We start from the raw sequence: 19814 nt of genomic DNA on the forward strand, positions 1-19814 counted from the left end.
TTTTTTTTTTTTTTAGATGGCATCTCCCAAATTTCACTTTTACACTGAGTAGATCAAGAGTCAGAACCAGAGATGCAAAGTCCTGGGTTCAAATTTGACTTCAGATATTTTCAAGCTGTGTGATACTGGGAAAATTATTTAATACCCATTGTCTAGCCCTTACCACTCTTCTGCCTGGTATTTATTCTAAGATGGAAGATTAGGGTTAAAAAAAAGTTTGCTGATTGACTGATGGGTTAGTTGTTTCTTACCAAACAGAGACAATGAGCATATGCAAGGCATATAGTACATACTTAATAAATACTTATCAAATAATTCATTGATTGATGGTTAGTAGATAAGAAAGAAGAGGTTCAGCATCTGAAAGTTGGCATCTGTTGGATGAACTATTTTTTTTAAATTTTAAACATTTATTAATATTCATTTTTAACATGGTTACATGATTCATGCTCCTACTTTCACCTTCACCCCCCCGCACTCCCCCCACCCATGGCCAACACACATTTCCACTGGTTTTATCATGTGTCTTTGATCAAGACCTATTTCCAAATTGTTGTTAGTTGCATTGGTGTGGTAGCTTCGAGTCCCCATCCTCAATCATGTCCACCCCAATCCATGCGTTCAAGTAGCTGTTTTTCTTATATGTTTCCTCTCCTGCAGTTCTTCCTCTGAATGTGGGTAGCATCTTTACCATAAATCCTTCCGAATTGTCCTGTGTCATTGCATTGCTGCTGGTACAGGAGCCCATTACATTTGATTTTACCACAGTATATCAGACTCTGTGTACAATGTTCTTCTGGCTCTGCTCCTTTCACTCTGCATCAGTTCCTGGAGGTCTTTCCAGTTCACATGGAACTTTTCCAGTTTGTTATTCCTTTTAGCACAATAGTATTCCATCGCAAGCATATGGATGAACTATTTTTAAACACGGAATAGACAAGAATCCCAAATGGCCCTCGTCCATGTGGTGGAAGAGAGAAGAGGACGTGTTCTCCACGTTCATTTTTAGAACACCTATAGCTTACATTGTTAATCTAAGAAGCCATTAGATTAACAGAGCATTGGAAGAACATGACCCCATCCCTACTGATTATGTCAACATCAATGAAAGCAGAGGACGTGAGACTACCCAGAAGTCATCCTTGAAGGCTCTCTCTAAAGTGGCAAATTTAGGAGCTGGAAGAAATAGCTTTGTCTTGCACACAAAAGACCATGAGAAATGCCCTTTCATGGGATGCTTGGTTATCTTTCCTTTTAATGCTTATGACGAATATAGGCAAAATACCAGCCTGAGACTAATTGCAGATTATCTGCCAACCTCCATAGCAGAGGATGAAGCTAACAGGAAATTTTCTGAAGAACTGGTTGGGATTTTTTTAGACAAAGTACATAAACCTTAATATCTGGTGGCTGCAATGGGAACAGTGGTAGCAGAGAAGGTGAGGAAAGCAAAGTTGGGATCATATTCTTGGATTAAGACATAAAATACATCAAATACTTGTGACCAACATTCAGTGTGCTCTGGAATATATTCTTCTATAAGAGAACCAGAAAGAACCGGTAGGATCAGGGCCTAAATCACAGGCACTAAAAATCAAAATGTAAAAAAACCCAACAACAGGTATAAATTGCCTAGAATCGGCAATTATGTGGAGGCACATATATTTCTACTGCTAGTAGACAGATCCAGAAGTCTAAGCTTGGCCAGATTACCTCGCATGGTCTGATTTCCCCATTTTGACTTGGTTCTCTCTCAGATGAGTTGTGGAGGTTGTACCCAAACTCTATATGTTTTTGACCTTCCTTATTGTGATTTAATTCTGTTTTTTTTGAAGAATGGATATTACTGCAAGGAAACACAAATATAGCTACCAAAGAACATACTTCAGAGGATGTAATAGAAGTTGCAATTGCTTTTGGTGTGGGGAAATCCTTTTTTCCCCAGTTACGTGTAAACACATTTTCCAACATTATATCTAATTTTATTTTTTTAAACCCTTATCTCCTACCTTAGAATCAATACTATGTATTGGTTCCAAGGCAGAAGAGTGGTAACGGCTAGGCAATGGGGGTTAAGTGACTTGCCCAGGGTCACACAGCTAGGAAGTGTCTGAGGCCAGATTTGAACCTAGGACCTCCCATCTCTAAGCCTGGCTCTCCATCCATTGAGCCCCCAAGCTGCCCCCTACATTTTCCAGTGTTAAAAAAAGAATTTTGATTCTTGAATTCTCTCCTTCCCTCCCTCCAAGTCCCAAGATGGTAAGCAGTCCCATATAGATTTTCCATGTGCAATCATGTAAAATATTTTCCATATTAATCTTTTTGTAGACGGAAACTTGAACAAGATCAAATTAAGAAAGTGAAAAAAAGTATGCTTTGTCTGGATTCAGACTCCATCAGTTCCTTCTCTGGAAGAAGATGATATTTTTTAATCATGAGTCTGCTGGGATTGTTTTGGATCATTGAATTGCTGGAAAGAGCTGTCATTCACAGTTGTTGGTTGTACGGTATTCCTGTCCCTGTGTACAAGGGTCTCCTGTTCTGCTCATTTCATTCTGCTTCAGTTCATGTAAGTCTTTCCGGGTTTTCCTGGGCTCCTCCTGCTTGTCATTTCCTAGAGCACCGTAGTATTTCATTGCAATCATGGACTGTGATTTGCTCAGCCATTTCCCAGGTGATGGGCATCCCCTCACTTTCTAATCCTTTGCTACCACCAAAAGAGCTGCTTTAAATATTTTATACATAGAGGTCCTTCCCCTTTTTGTTTTTTAACTCTTTGGAAAGACCTAGTAATGGTACTACTGGGTCGAAGAGTATATACTGGTTTGTAGCCCCTTGGGCATAAGTCTAAATTGCTCTCAGAATGTTTAAATCAGTTCACAACTCCCACAACAGTGCATAATCATGCCAGTTTTCCTACATCTCCTCCAAGTTTTGTCATTTTCTTTTTCTTTCATACTAGCCCATCTGATAGGTACGGGGTAGTATCTTAGAGTTGTTTTAATTTGCATTTCTCTAATTAGTGGTGATTTAGAGCATTTTTTTGCATAACTATAGAGAGCTTTAATTACTGTGTCTGAGAACTGCCTGTTCCTATCCTTTGACCATTTATCAATTGGGAAATGATTTGTATTCTTATATATTCAACTCATTTCTCTATGTATTCAAGAATTGAGGCTTTTATTAGAGAGACTTATAAAAATTGTTTGTATCCTTATGATTACTGTGGATTACTCTCCATTCTATTTCCCTCATCTAGGTTCTGACCTCCCCCTCCCCCAATTTGCCTGCTTTTCTATTAGCCCCATCTCCTTCCTTTATCCACTTGCCCTCCTACTTTCCTATAGGGCAAGATAGATTTTTTACGCTCAACTGATTGGGTATGTTTTTCCCTCATTGAGCCAACTCTGATGAGAGTAAGGTTCACATGCTTCCCTCCTCACCTCCTCCATCTTCTCCTCCACTGTAAAAGATCTTTCATGCCTCTTTTATATTTGATAATTTTCCCTATTCTATTTCTCCTTTCTTCTTCCCCAATGCACTCCTCTTTCTTAATTTAATTTTTATATCATCCCATCATATTCAAGTCACACCCTTGCCCTCTGTCTATGTAGTCTCCTTCTAACTGCCCTGATAATGATAAAGTTCTTGGCAGTTACAAGAAACATCTCCCCATGTAGGCTTGTACACAGTTTAACCTTATTGAATGCCTTTTGATTTCTCTTTTCTTGTTTGCCTTTTAATGCCGCTCTTGACTCTTGTATTTGAGAGTCAAATTTTCCATTCAGCTCTGGTCTTTTCATCAGGAATGTTTGAAAGTCCTCTGTTTCATTGAAAGCCCATTTTTTTTTCTCTTGAAAGTTCATGCTCCGTTTTGCTGGGTAAGTGATTGTCTCCTGGAAATTAAGTTTTTCAAGGATCATTCTAGGCCAGGACGAGTCAGATCCAGTCCCATGGAAGTGCTAATAGAAACAACCAAAACAAAACCTCATCAATAACTGACATTATGCGATAACCTCATCCATGTTCAGAATACAAGGGAAGAAGGATCTGAAAGCTAGAGGAGTGGTTATTTATTCTTCTATAGTGTGGCATGGGCTTAAAGGTAGAAGAACAGCATGAATATAAGTAAGAACACCTACTAAATGTTGCTAGAAGGAAAAATTATTCATCATGGGCAAGACAATATGAAGACTAGAGTAATGGATATTGAAAAAATAAGGTAGCTTTTACTGATGAAATTTTCTTTTTTACTGAAGACTATGACAAAACCATTATCAGAAGTCCAGGTGAACCCATAAGATCTGGGTGTCTTCATCGGAATGTAAAATATCTGCCCCAAAATATTTGGGGAAATTTTTTTTGCTTCTATTGGACTTAGAAGTTTTATCTCCATTGAGAGAAAGATGAACTCTGATAAATATACTGATGTAGTGAGAAAAAGGATTGTTTTGGTACTTTAGAAATTCCCAAGTGGAGTTGGAATACCAAAATACCACATTACACCAAACCACAAAATTAAAATTCTTTAGCTTTTGCATCTTATTCCACATACCAAGAAAAAGTTAACATAGGATCATGACTTAGACATAAAAGGTGATACCATAAACAAATTAGAGGAGCATGGAATAATTTCCCTTTCAGATCTATGGAGAAGGAAAGAATTTATATCCAAACAAGAGACAGAGATGATTATAGAGTATGAAATAGATAATTTGGATTAGATTAAATTAAAAAGGGTTTGTATAAACAAAAACACTGCAACCAAGATTAGAAAGAAATTAGAAAACTGGGAATGTTTTTTACAAAGATCTGATAAAGATCTTATTTCTCAAATATATTTTAAAAAGAGTCGGATTTATTTTTAAAAAGTCACTCCAACTGATAAATGGTTGAAGGTTATGAACAGATAATTTTCAGAAAAGAAATCAAAACTATCTATAGTCAGGAAAAAATGCTCTAAATCACCTTTGATTAGAAAAATGAAAATTGAAACAAAACAGTGAGGATCTACTGCACACTTATGAGACTGGCCAATATGACCAAAAAGGAAGATGATAAATGTTGGAGGGGATGTGGTAAAATTGGGATATTCATGCACTGGTGGTGGAGTTGTGAACTGATCCAACCATTCTGGAGAGCAATCTGTAACCATGCCTGAAGGGCTTTAAAGGGCTTTAAAACTGTGTATACCCTTTGATTCAATACCACTACTAGGTCTGTAAGCCAAATAAACTTAAAAAGGAGAAAAATAATTATTGAAGCTCTCTTGGTTGTAGCAAAGAATTGGAGATTGAGGGGAAGTTCCTCTATTGGGGAATGGCTGAGCACTAGTTGTAGTATATGGTTACAAAAGAATACTATTGTGCTACAAGAAATAATGAGAAGAATGACTTTAGAGAAACCCGGAAAGACCTACATGACTGATGCATGATGAAGTGAGCAGAAGCAGGAGAAGACTGAACACAGTGACAGCAATATTGCTTGATGAACAAGTATGAATGACCTCACTATTCTCCACAATGACAGGCCCAAAGACTCATATGGCAAAATGCCATCTACCTCTAGAGGAAGAACTGATAGAATCTGAATGCAGGCCAAAGCATACAATATTTCATTTTCTTTCTTCCGCCTTTTCTTTTGTTCATTGAGAGCTCTTCCACAAAATTATAATCTAGAAAAACTTTTACATGTAAAATTTATGTCAGATTGCTTAGCTGCTCAGGGAGTGGGGAGAGGAGGCAGGGTGGGAAGGAGGGAGAGAATTTGGAACCAAAATAAAAAAAAAAGCAAATATTAAACATTTTTACTTGTAATTGGAAAAAATGAAATATTATTTTTAAAATTCCCAACTTTTTGAAATGTTAAGATTTTAATCTAAGAAATGGATATGAACATGCTTTAGTGGCCTAGAAACTCATCAGATTTAAATTCCATTGAAACCTATGTGTGACTCAATGATGTGAGAGCCAGGCCTAGAGAAGAGAAGTCCTGGGTTCAGATTTGTTCTCAGACACTTCTTACCTGTGTGGCCCTATTGCCCCATTGCCTACCTAGCCTTGGCCACTCTTCTGGTTTGGAACCAATACTTATATAGCATTGATTCCAAGAAAGAAGGTAAAAATTGAAAAAACAAACCTATGGGCTGTAGTCATGTCTAGAACTAGAATAATGGGCTTTTCTTGAGTTTAGAGAATAGGTTTTCCTCCACAACCTCTGGCAGAGGATGACAAAAGCCTACAAGTGCTTTTTCTTATTAAAGGAAAGAATTAGTTGAGCGGAGAACACCACAGAGAGATTGGTGGGGAGTCCCGCATATGTGCAGTCATCTTGCAGGTATTGGGTGGTAAAGCTGAAGGCCCAACAAATAGGCATGAAATGGACCCAAGTTGTCAGAATATTTATAGTGGTTGACTTTAATTGACAGTATTGGAAAAGAAACCACATTTAATCTTTTCTGTGAAATTTATAGCGATGCCAAAGAAAATGATCTGGTCGTCTACACGAGACAAATTAAGTGCGTGAAATGCAGGAACTGCTCATGGTACTTACAGCTAGAGGGCAGCTCCTTGAGTTAGTTCATTAACGTGACTTCTCTGATGAAAATAATGGAACGCCAGCATCTCTGAAAGACCAAAATGTCCAGGGATGGATTGAAAGCTGGAATTAGGCCAGGTAGGCCTGGAGCAGATTACTGACGATGACTTTCCAATACCTAAAGAGAGGGATGAGCCAACTGAACGTGGGCGTTTTAGGAAAGGAGGTGATCCGGGAAGAAAAAAATTGAGTCGTTAGTTTGGAGGCACCGAGTGACCGATTGGCGTCCTCCAACATTCAAGAAGCCCTCATGTATGGCATATGGTAGATCCTCTTTAGAGGACTCATTGAAAGATGCTGGTGCGAAACACAGAGCATCAAAAGTGGCGGAGAAGATGGGAGCTCTATCAGGGCATGGAGGCAGACTCCAGATTAGTTAATACTATGATATGTCCAGTCAATGATTCTACCTGGAAAAGTTCATCTTTACACTAAAGAAACACCTATGGGCTAAGGTTTAATTTGTCACTAAAATAGAGTGGGGTTTTTTTTTCTTTTGGTTCAGAAAAGAAATCTCATTTCTGTCCAGCTCCATCTTCCCCAAAGAAGGCCTGAACTTATGTATGAAAGTGTCCAAGGAAACATGAATCCCTCTGGGTGATCTTGGGCTTTGGCTATATGGTCATATCCTAGAGTCCAATTGTTTTTTTTTCCCCTTAAAACCCCTCAAGGTGCCATTGAGAATGCTCTCCTGGTATTCCCTAATCATGAGCTGTGCTGGCAGGCTTGACCCACCTATACAGCTGATTAAACAGCTGTCCTCGGAGAGCCGGGGTAGCCTTTCTCCTTTTAATTGGGTTCCAAGTAATTCTTGAGTTCCCGTATTTTTGTTCACTAGGAGACGGAACTGTGTCCTCTCCCAATTCCCTCAATCACAAGCATAAGGGTGAAACCGGGCTCGCACCCTCTCCGCTGGCTCCCTTCTCCAACAAAGACTGAAAATGCAAACCTCTATTTGGAGAGGAGCCACGCCAGCAAAAGTGATGGAGATTCACTTGCCAACTTCCTCCTGGCCTTCTTGAGCTGGGTCAGGGCTGGGCCTGCTAGAATCGGGGCCTCGGCTGTCTTGGCCGGTGACTCGAATGTTAGCCTGGCTGATAGTAGGTATTAATAAATGGTTGTGAACTCAAATGGATGAATTGGGGGGACCCTAGAAGACCCCTGCATTCCCTAAATATCTCGCCTGGCAGAGCCTCCCACAGCCTCCCCATTGGGGACTATAATCCCCAAGTCCCATGAAAATGCAAATAGATGAAAAGAGGGATGGAATAATTCTGTGAATAATTCTCCTTCAGATAACTGACTTTGGAGCCAGAAGGCCTGGTCTTTGCCACTCATTAATTCACTCAGCCACTTTGGCCTCAGGCCCCTCATTTGTAAAATGGAGGTAATAAAAGTGGGACTATCTGCGGTATCTTATACACAAGGATCAAATGAAGCGACGTGCATAAAGGGCTTTGGAAGCCATGACGTGCTTCCTCCAAGTGTACCAGTATTCTTGTTGCTACTATTATAATCACTACTTTGGATCAGCAGAGTGCAGGGTCCCAGCGAATGGACCAAAGACAAGCATTTATTAGCATGACAGGAAGAACATTGGTGGGGAAGGCAGGTCCAGAAACAAGCGGGAAAAAGCCCAAAGCATCCCAGATCCCCAAGAGGGAGGAGCGGTAGAGGAAAAGGGGACCCTGACATATCTGACGGGGAGGGACACTACAATGCTTGGAGTTTCCTTTAGAGTTTTGGCCAAGGTAGGCTTTGCCTGGCATCTCCCCAGAACCGTTCCTTTGCAGATTTTAACTCTGCCTCTGGTCTGCCATGCTGTTCGTGAAGCCCAATCAGGCTCTTTTCTCACGTAGGGGATGCTGGTTATATGGCTAGATCCCCTTCTCATTAATGCAGACCAGTAGAAAAAGGTAAGAAGATATTCTTGCTAGAATCCTGGATCCTCAGGGCTGAAAGAGACCTGGGACGTCATTTAGACCCACTGATCCCTTCACCGTATTCCAACGAGTGGTCATCCAAGATTTTCTTACATACTTCCCCTGAGGGGGAACTCATTGCCTGTCTCCTAGGGCTGCCCCTTTCTACTTAGAACAGGTTTTTCCTTCTATAAAGCCAACGTCTTTGGTTCTTACCCTCTTGTATCTGAGGTCTCCTTCAGGCATGAAGAAGGAGGCCATTTGTCATCCCCATCAGTAGAAGAGTCCGCCATGTTTCTTGTGTTTCCAGCCCTTGTGAGGAGTTGATCTCATTTGGAAACTCCTCTTCATGAGAGACTGCTTTGTGCTAAGAGCTAAATTTGAGACTGGAAGATGGAGGGTTTCTTTCTTTCTTCTTTTTCTTTTTGCTTTTCTTTGCCAAACTAAGTGGTCTTTATGGGGACTGAACCTGTGACCCCGGCCTCATTAGTTTTCCACTTTACCCAAGCCCAGCAGAAGTCACCCTTTTGGATCTTATTCAATCTGACCGGAGAAGTGGGAAGACTCCTTGGTCCTTTATGCTAATTGGCTCCTGCACGTAAAACACCAAATGCCCATCGGGTGCGCAAAGAAGGCATTGAATAAATGAATCGCCTCATCAACCTCCAGCTTTTAAAAACCTCTGAAAGACAAGTTGGGATTGATTTTCTTTAGAGCATCTCCTACCCGGGACTGACAAATAGGCGTCAGGAGTCTCTCAGTAAACAGTAACCTCCCCGTCCTCGTGCCCTCGGAGATTCCGCAGGGCTCCCAGAATCCACGTTTGTTCCCTCTGTCCAGCCTCCTCACCCTTAGCAAGGTCCTCCTGGGGGCCGGATGAACCCGGCCACTTTATAATGGAAAGATTTGGCGAGCCTCATTCACTGCTCAGTGGAAACCCTGAGGATGTGGCTGGCAGCGGCTCTAAGCTCTGGGTGCCAGTGCTAATGGCTCACCCCTCTGGGCACTCTACTGAGCAGATCCTGGCCCTCCTCCACCTTTCTCGTCTGTTCCCATGGGGATTTTCACATCGGGTTAAGTCCGAGAACTTCTGAACCCCTTTCGTCAACTTGCCTGGAGTGGGGTTCCCCGCTTCTCTCCCTCTTGGCCCCTTTTCCTCACTTAGTATTTAATTAGACCCCATTCTCTAGAGCTTAAGGTCCAGATCCTTTACAAAGATCAAGGTATTGATGGAAGGAAAAGGGCTTTTTAATTCTCTTTGGACAGGTTCCCCATTGAAATCAGCCCCGTTCCCTATCAGGGCCCAGGGCCCAATTCTACTCCATCCAAGAGAACAATATTCTCCCCTTCCCCAGACACCTTCCACATCTCTCTAGCTCTGTCCCTTCTTAGTAGGTACAATGATAATTTTCTTTTTAAACCCTTACTTTTTGACTTAGAATCAATACTAAGTATCCGTTCCAAGGCAGAGGAGTGGTAAGGGCAAGGCAATGGGGGTTGTGACTTGCCCAGGGTCACACAGCTGGGAAGTACCTGAGGCCAGATTTGAACCCAGAACTTCTTGTCTCTAGTCCTGGCTCTCTATCCACTCAGCCACCCAGCTGCTTCTCAGTGATAATTAAAGGAGGAGAGGGCTATAAAGGGACAAACGCTTTCCGTTTCTCTGCTCCAGTTCCCTCATTTGAGTTAGGATTTCCAGGTGTCTCAGGTCCCTTCCAGCTCTGCTATTCTACTGTTTTTCGTACCAGCAAGGACGTAAGAAGGGATGGTGGCCTGAACGCTTGACTGATAGGATCTAGGCGAGAGCTGAGAAGGACCTACTTTAAGCTTCATGTCAGGAAACCAAACAAAAATAAAGCGACTCTCTGAGGGACTGGATGTCTTGGGAGGTAGTGAGTTCCCTGTCATTTCATCGAACATCTTGAAGAAGTCTCGTCTTAGCACCGTAGGCATGTAACAAATGCTTATTGATTGACTGAGGGTAGCAACAATGAATCGCAAGAAGGATATTTGAATTGAACCTTGGTGAGCTGAGGCGGCCATTGTTGCTTCTGGGTTGGCTGGAGGTCTTAGTCGGCCACCGAGGTCCCTTTCTATGTCTGAATTTATGTCTCGGATTCTGCAATCTGTAACATGCAGAAGACCCTTAAAGGTGAAGGGATGTAAGATGAAAAATTAATGATAATTTAATGATAAAATTAAACCTGTCCAAAAACATTAAAAATAAAATTAATAATTAATATTAAAATTATTAATAACAAAAGAGTAACAAAGTAAAAATACTCCAAGTATTATATTTAATAAGATTGTTAATAATAACCTGAAGCGAGAGGAAAGTAAAAAGCTAGAGCAAAGAGGGAGCCAACCCAGCGGCGGTTGGAGAGAAGAGAGAGAGAAAGCGGGGTTACCCACAGCTATATACAAACACGCAAGAACGCTAGGCGGACGAGAGGAAAAGGATGCTGGGTAACAGTGAAGGAATTCTGGGGACCTCGTCCTGGGGTAGAACATTCTAAATCCACGTTGACGAGGGCAGGACTGACTCCAGAAAGGAGTCGTTGGCCTTTTCCAGAGTGACCCTGGCCAAGTCACTTGAACCTTTGCTGACTACACTTTGGCAACGCTTGCCGAGGCCTCCTTTCACATCTTCGGGGAGAAGCTTAAAGGGTTGTGGCCAAAGTCCGTGCATCTGTGTGGACCGTCCCATGCCCGATGCCAAGGCTGCCGCCCGCTGGAACGCAGAGGGTGCTCGTCTCTGGGCACAACCATCTCAAGACGGTACGTAGACGCGCCCATGAAAACACTTAGACCGGAGAGCCCCAGAGCTAGATGACATGCAGCCCCAGGAGGACTCTCTAAAATATGGAGAGAAAAAGAATGGAACTTCCTGGAGCTGATAAATAGGAAGGACGTGCAAGGAGCTGAGGAGCCCCTCGGAATGCAGGATTCGTGTGCTCGACCCGCCATCTTTTGGGCAATCAGTATGTGGAGAAAAGCGCCTGGCCGCTGGCCGGAGGGGAAGCCTCCCTGTGCTCTGACATCCTGTCTCGGGGCAGCGAGGGGCCAGAGCTGGGCAGGATGGACACGGCTGGGCGTTTGCCCCCTGAAGACCTGAGCCTGTTGGAGGTGCTCTTTGGGCACAGTGAGAACCCCCGAGCTCTCCGCTTCTTCAAAGGGGAATGCGCGGGGCGAGACTCAGCGCTCTTGGGACGAGGGTCTTGGGCAGGACGGAAGACCTTTGGGGCCGATGGCCGGCGGTGACCTTCAACCTTTGTTCAGGCGGAGAGCAGGGGGAGGCGATTCGCACCCCATCAGCCCCTTCGCCACTCGGATACGGCCTATAATTCATCACCAAAGGTTAAGAGTATTTCGTTCGCCCACTCTAGTATCAATCAGGTTGCTTTCCCAGCTTAGCTTCTGTCACTTATAAATATTTATAGTGATTTGGGGATCATTTGGCAAGCAAGAGGACCTTTACAAAAATGGGGGGGGGTTTGCACGGTTGCGCGTGTCTGAGACGTTCCGAGTCCTGAACGGAGAACCCCAGGAAAGGAGTGCTGGGTGCAAAGCGAAGTCAAAGGGCCTGAGTTCAAGTTCCAGTTCTGTTACTTATAAGCTTCACAGCCTTGGCAAAGTCAGTAACGAAGTGAGGCAGTAGGACGGGATCGCTTGCGGTCCGAGAAGCTGAGGCCGCCTGGGCTGACGTCCTTTCCCAGAGGGGGAAACGGACCGGCTCGGTCCTTCTGGATTTAAACCTGGGATTCTCTGATTTTATCACCCAAAGCAATTGTTGTCTGCTGTAGTGCCGCCAAGATGCTCGTGTGGGGACCAGGCTGAGCGACAGCTGGGCTTTTCAATATTGAAATACTTGTTGGGTAAATACGTCTGGGCTGTGGAAGGAGCCCGGCAGGAGAGGATGGGAAATGTAGGCCACGTGCTCTTCTCCCAGTCCCTTCCCCTTGGAGCCAAACTCAACTGCTCCCTCCCTCTGGCCCCCATTCCTAGGCAGGACATTTTCATATCGCTTTTGGGTCTCGCACAGAGTCCAGTGCTCGAGGCTCAGTAAATACCCCAAAATGCTTGGTGGACTGGATTGGCCAATAGTTGTTGACCTGACACGGCCAGAAGCGCCTGCTCAATCCCAAGCAGGCCTCCTTGGTTTGGTGGTTCAGTTTGAGCTGTCCCTCGTGCCAGCCCCAGCCCCGACTCTCTGGCCTCTGCCCTGTGCCTTTGAACGGTGCCAGCTCTTCCCAAACCTGACCTGGCCTGACTGTGGCCAGCCGGAGCCTGACTGGAACTCAAGTCCTCTCTTCCCAGGACAGAGCGGAGTGCTTCCAAGCTTGGCGGCTCCTCACTCTGGGACGTGGATGCCCCTCCCCTCCCACAGTGGGGAGCACCGAAAGACGGCCCCGGAACCTCTTCCCGGCTCTTTTCTTTGCAAGCCTTTGAATGACACGCATGTAGATGGCCTGCGCTCTGCGGCAGAGCTCCTTCGCAAACATGACGTCGAAGAAGACTCGCGGACGGCTGTCTAGCACTTCACGGGTGGAAAAGCATTTAACGGATCTTCATGCCGACGCTGGGAGGCCAGTGCTAACGTGATCATCCCCATTTGGCAGATGAGAAGACTGAGGCAGAGAGACATTAGGTGAGCCGCTTGGGCCATCCTGATTCCAAGACCAGGAGCAGCACCGTAGATCTGGGTGTGCTCGGCAGCGACCTTGTCTCAGCTTCTGGTAGACTCTCTCTCCCCTCCTTCCCACATAGATGTAAAAATTCTATTTATACATGTAAGTGTATGCATATACTCATAGGCATGAACATATGACATCTGCTGCCGTATGACCTTGGACGAGTAACTTCCTCTTTCACTGTCCTGGGGCAGCTGCAGAGCAACCTTCACTGATGGGGCCAGTTTCCCCTTTAGGAATTCCCAGTGTCCGTGGCATCACAAGTCTAGCCTCCATATGTCTGTATGTATAAGAGATCTCAGATTGGGTTGACCAATCATCCTAGTAGACTGAGGGAAAACTGGGGTCTACTCTGACCATTTGTCCCTTTGAGAGCCGTGGAACCTCGATGGGGCCCAAGGAAAGGCCTTCCCCTTGCCCTCCCTCTCCCTTGCTTTCCTCTTCTCCCCCTCCCCCTCCGTCTCTCTCCCTCTCTTCCCACTTGGTTCCTCCTTCCATCTCCCTCTCACACCTTCTTTCTCCCATGCCTAACTTCTCTGAGTGACCGCTGATCCCTTCAATAAGTCGCCACCTCCAGGACTTTGTGTTTGCGTTTGTAAAATGGGAAAAGGGATGCCGAGACGGCTTCCCGTGCTCATTGTGAGGGAAGCACGATGTGGCCGCCAGCATTGTGGGAGAACTGTGTGAGCTGATGAAGTGAGAATTTTCCCTGCATGAGCTAAGCGTGTTGGGTGGGGCCCCCATCTGGCCTTCCCAGCTGTTGCCCTCTGAGGTCTGTGAATATGAGTTTTTGCCTCGCTCTCTAATTTGGCTCTCTATTTATTTTTGAATCTGCAAAGAGCCTACTGCTGCAAGTCCCTCGGTGCTGAGCTGATCCCCTCCAGACTGGGGACTGTGGGGCAGACGGAGGGAATGTGAGCTTCTGCCAGGTAACCACTTGGTTCCGTTCTGGCATCGGGCATTTTCCTGGAAAAATCAAACCGAGCTTTATTTCCAGTCGGCTGCCAAGATTTAAAGACAAAGGTCATCGAACGCTTACTCCTCCCTCCTCTGCAGTTCTAGGAGGGGTCATCTGGTCCTCCCAGGAATCGGGGCTTTGAGGGAAGCGTCCGTCCAAAATGTCCACGTTCCAAAGGAGGCGCGTAGTTGTTTGGATTGAGATGTCTAATGACGGATACCTGTTTCTTGACTTCAAAGATCCGTGATGTCATTCCCAGGGTTATTTCCTCCACTGCCTCTCCCAGGGTGAAGGAGCTGATGGTGAAGAGCTCCATCACTCTAGAACCCTCTGACAGGTCATGGTAGCAGGGAACCTCAGGCTTAGAGAGAAGGCAGAGGTGCTGAGCCTGTCTGGGCTTAGAGAGGCGGGTCCTCGCATTGGAGACATTCCATCCAACATGAGGTCCTCATGGCCAGTTTCTCTGTTAGAGCTTGGGATGTGCCCTGTGAGTCACTGAGAGGACTGAAAGGACATTTGGGAGTCTAAGAGGTAAAGATGATATGAGAATGCATTCCAGGTGTGAAGGATAGACTGTGCAAAGTCATGGCGACGGGAGATGGGATGCCATGTATGAAGAAGAGCAGGCAGGTCAGGGTGGTTGGATCATCACTCGCATGAGAAGGAGTACTGTGAACTCATCATAGAAGGACATTTTGGAGGACATCTAGGTGACTCAGTGGATGGAGAGCCAGACCTAGAGATGGGAGGTCCTTGGTTCAAATCTGGCCTCAGACACTTCCCAGCTGTGTGACCCTGGGCAAGTCACTTAACCCCCATTGCCCAGCCCTTACCACTCTTCTGCCTTAGAACCAACAAAAGGCATTGATTCTAAGACAGAAGGTAAGAGTTTTTTTTTTTTTAAAAAAGGACGTTGTGGACCCAGGTGGGATGCCAATTAGTCAGTTGTGTGAGAGGGGAAAGATGAGAGACAAGGAAACCAGTTAGCAAGATTTTTGAATAACTTAGATGAGAGGAGATAAGAGCTTGGAAGAGGGTGAGAGCCAAGTGGGTGGAGAGATGTAGACTCAGGAAGATTTTGTCGCTCTTGGATTGGACAGGGAAGGTGAGGGAGAGAGTGGAACTGAGGATAACTAAGGTTAGAAACCTCATTGGCTGCAAGGATGGTGGTAGCCTTGTCAGAAATAAGGATGCTCTGTTTAGGAGAGACTGAACGAGAGATGCCCATCAGATATCTGGGAGAGAAACCAAGGCTGGTTACGTAGCTCTGGTGGGAACTCTTGTGGCCATTGGAACATCTTTGCACACACACATAAAATATTATATAAATGTCTTTGTGTGTGTGTGTGTGTGTGTGTGTGTGTGTGTGTGTGCGTGCGTGTACATTCTTTTTATTTAGAGAGACCCAGGATAGATCTTCAGTGGAAATCTGAGATTAGTTGAAGGTCAGCCAATAAAGGAGATGGAAGGAGCTTCCAGACAGGTAGGAGGAGGGCCAGGAGAGAGCAATGCCAGGAGCACCTTGGGAGGAGAGAAGGTCCTGGGGGAGGGCGTGATTAAGAGAGTCCAGGCCTGAAGCGCCATGAAAGTCAGCGGGGAATGTTAAAAAGCCGTTGGACAGATAGGAGATGACGTGGTCACCTTGGACAGAGCAGCTTCAGTCCAGTGATGAGTCTGGAAGCCAGACGGGCACAGGCTGAAAAGGGAGTGATCAGAAACTGGGGCACGGGGGAGGGGTAGTGATCTCTAGTCCAGACCCTCTTTCCTTCCCTGCCCTCCCACTGCCCTATACGTTCTAGCTTTGTAGCAGGGGCTAAAGGACCCAGGAGAGAATCACGCCCAGCGCTAGATGCACAGTTGTGCCGACTGAACTGAGTTAGAAGCAAACATGGGCAAATCATCAGCAATGTGTCTAGCCAGAAGGAATCAGAATGAGCACATTGAGAGAGACTTACCATTGGAGTTTCATGGAATAAGAGTCTCTCTCTTGGTTAGCTCCAACATACCCCTGCAGGCAGCAGAAGGAGCTGGACGGGGCCATGTTTTGGCTCTTAAATAGCCAGTGAGGCAGGCTCCTTCCACATGGTCTTCTCTTGTCCTGCCCAGACATTCGCAGGCCCACAGAGCAGGGATCACAGGGGTGATGCTCGTCCTTCTCCAGGAAGCCTTTCCTGATCATCCTCAGTGTTCGTGTTGATTATCTCCAGTTTGTCTTGGCCAGAGCTTGTTTGCATGCGGTCTCCCTGCTTTCGACTGGGAGCCCCTGGGGGTCAGGGGCTGCCTTGGGCCTTCCTTTGCACCCGCAGTGCCTGGCACACAGAAAGCACGTAATCAGCGCTTATTGGCTGACTAACTGAGACAACACGGCCTCTTGGTTCATTGAGCTCACAGACAAGGCTCTCAACTTTGGAAGGGGCAAGTTGGTCCTTGGAGCAGGGTATGGTTTTCCTCCCCTTGAAAGCGGCTGTGCTAGACTGCTGTTTCTGAGACCAGCCCTTCATCTACCCCTCGGCACCGTCCCCCATCCCTCCTGGGGGGGGGGACCAAACAAGGCGACGCCCTCTTGCACGCCTCAACCCTTCAGAGACGATCATGCAGCCCGAGTCTCCTCTTCTCTCAACTAAAAGCCCCCACGGGCCCCCCCTGTTCCTCGGGCGGCGTGGCCTCCGCTCCTTGCCACCCCGGCTGTCCTAGTCTGTGGCGCTTCCTTCGGAAGCCTCAGCCACGAGGCACGTTAGGGCATGATCTGGCAGAAGGGGAAAAGGATGGCTTGTTTGCAATTTCCCGATCCTTGGAGTGTGAGGACAGCTTCTCTGAAGGCCCATCTCTTCGGGAGGCCCGGAGGAGGGCTCTGCCTCTCTCTCAGCCGGAGAATGGTGTGGGTTATAAATTGCGTAACCCTGGAGAAGAGTTCACTGGATAGCTATGTTTTACACTTTTCTCGGCAGAACGTCGGTGACTTAATTAACCTACTTGTAGATGGAGCAGCTGAAAGATACATTTCACGATGCATCGACGTCTCTTTTTCAGTCCTCATATACTTAAATTGCAAATTCTCCTGAACTGTAACCCAATGTCTTATGGCTCTTGGTTCTACATTTCCCTAAAGATCTTCTATCTTCAAATGTGTCAAAGCAAGAGCATGTGGCTGTTAGAGAAAGGTATAGCTATATTAAACCACACACAGGAAAAAAAAAACCTGCATGGAAATAACGGGAAGGATCGTATTGAAAACCTGTGAAAATCTGCATATTTCCAGTCCTCGTGGAAACGCGGTTATTGCTGCTCATACTGTGCCTAGGTGTGCCAGCACCCATGGCAGGAAGGCCTGGAATCCAAAGGATCCTCACTTCAAAGCCATTTTCTGGTTTCTGCAACACCGAGATTTCTTTCCTTGCGAATCTTAATTGTCGACTTGCTACCGTTATCCTTATTATCCTTCGTTATCTTACTTTCTTCACCAACATTTCCCCTCTATCCTTTAGGAGACAGTCCATAAGCGTCATCACCAGGGCTGAAAAACCCGCCCTGCTTTGCCCACCTGCCCCATGACCCTCTTCGGGCTGAGTGAGGCTGGTCCTCAAGTGGGACAGGCTAGTTCATCACCATCCGCAGTATTGTGAATGCATGTTGTTATAAGAAAATGAAGTTGTTTTGATGAATTAAGCCATCGGAGAGGAGCAGCTTGAGATCTTTGACAACCCTGCCCAATTCCCCAAATGTGATCCAGGTGGGCTCCTCCACCTGTTCTGGGCCCATGAAGTTGTCCATTTTCCTCTTTGGAAACCCAGACAACTTGGTTATTTGGGTTATTTGGAAAATTCTTTCCCTGGGGACATTCCATAAATAACACGAGAGACTAGTAATTCGTGAGTTGGCTGATTAAAAAAAATGCCGAGGTACTTTTAGGATGTAGGACTATTAAAATATGGTAGCCAATCATTATTGGGGGTGGTGGTGAATATTTGCACTCCAAAGATTTTAACTATGGCTAAAGATACATCTTAAGGCATTCCCCCCCCCCCCCCAAATAAGCACCTTTTCTGGCCTCACATAGTTGTATCATGAGCATCTTTTTATGGCTAAAAATTGGGGTGTGCAAATTGAAAGGGACCAACCTATAACTGGGACACTCGGTATGAAAGTCTGAAACGACAAACACGAATCTCGTTCGTATAATCATTTTAGGAAAACATTCCAAACATCCAGAGGAACCATCGCGCAGAAGAGGAGCATGGGAACTTCCATCCCAAAGCCACCTGGTTTCTGATTCGCCTCGACAAACAAGACCCCATGGAATTTTATCTCCGTGTTTGGGGATCTGTCTGTGGACATTTCCATCCAACCTGAGATGAAATGCAGAAAGTGCAAACATTTGGAGGCTGACATTCTCTGAACAAATGTCAAGATCATGGTCTCATGCCATAGTTGGCATCCATTGGTCTGCTACATATAACCGGAAAGGAGGAGACATACAGGGAGAGGCAGCAGTCATGCTTCATGATTTTGTTAGGTCTCTGGTCTTGTCGTGGCTGCTCCCTGGACCAGGGGAGATAAGAGCTTCGCCCCGTCTTCTCTGCCTTTGAAGGTTCATATCTGTAACTTCATACAGATTCTCCACTGAAGTTCCATCCAGCGTACTAGAAGCCTTTCTGTGGTTCTCGTAAACGCTTGTGGATCCCAGCGCAATGCTCGAGCTGTCCATCTTCTATCCCAGGCCATGACGATCTCAGCCACATATCACTCGTGATAGCGTTCCAGCCACCTTCTGTATGCCAGTCACCACAGCCAACATACCGCACGCATCTCCGGTCCCTTCACATCATCTTCAAATTAGATTTCATGAGCTCACGATGTTTCCTGGATTGTTGCCACCTGATATCGCTTGAGGATATTCCTGTTACGGAGCCGAGGTTCCATGGCAGGGAGCACTTTGGGATCAGTGAATAAATACGTTGCACTGTTTCCCAAATGCCATCTAGCTTGGTGTCTTCTGCCTGTCCTGGGCCCAGTTGGGCATCCATCTAAGGGCTTTTGGTGTCGGATGAGGTGCGCAGGTAATGGCGCCCTACAACTGACAGGGGTTATAGGCATTCTCATCTCCTTGGTTTGTCAGAAGGGGATGGCGAGGCTGAGTTTGCACATCTTTTGCTGAATTGCTTTTCTAGGCCATTTTGGTTGGATCTGGCTTTTGTTTCCTCCCTCATGTTGGATGCATTTTCATAGAAGTCACTTCTACCCGTGGAGGGCGATCTACTTAACAACAGTGACCGGGTGCTGCTCTTTGTGCCTTGTTCAAGGTGTGCTTCATAAATCAGCTGATCAGAACAATGAAGGGGGGATGAATCATCTCATGGAGGAAGTCTTGGGGTACTCTTGAGCCTCGTTGCCAACAAGACAATGGCATCCATAGGCAGGATCATCTGGAGATGTTCATCTTCCCCTAGGACTCCTTATTCTCTTTGGCCGTTAGGCCCCCATGACAGTCTTGGTCTGCCATTTAATGATTACAAAGGGAAATGCAACAGGAAGTATAGTCATTGCTAACTCACCAACTGGCCTGAACTCATGATTTCGGGGCAGCTATTCAGTGACTCCTTCTTTGGCACAGCCTTTCATTTTTCCACATTCACTTCTCCTCTCTAG

Source organism: Gracilinanus agilis, chromosome 2 (assembly GCF_016433145.1).
Source record: "Gracilinanus agilis isolate LMUSP501 chromosome 2, AgileGrace, whole genome shotgun sequence".
Classification (NCBI taxonomy): domain Eukaryota; kingdom Metazoa; phylum Chordata; class Mammalia; order Didelphimorphia; family Didelphidae; genus Gracilinanus; species Gracilinanus agilis.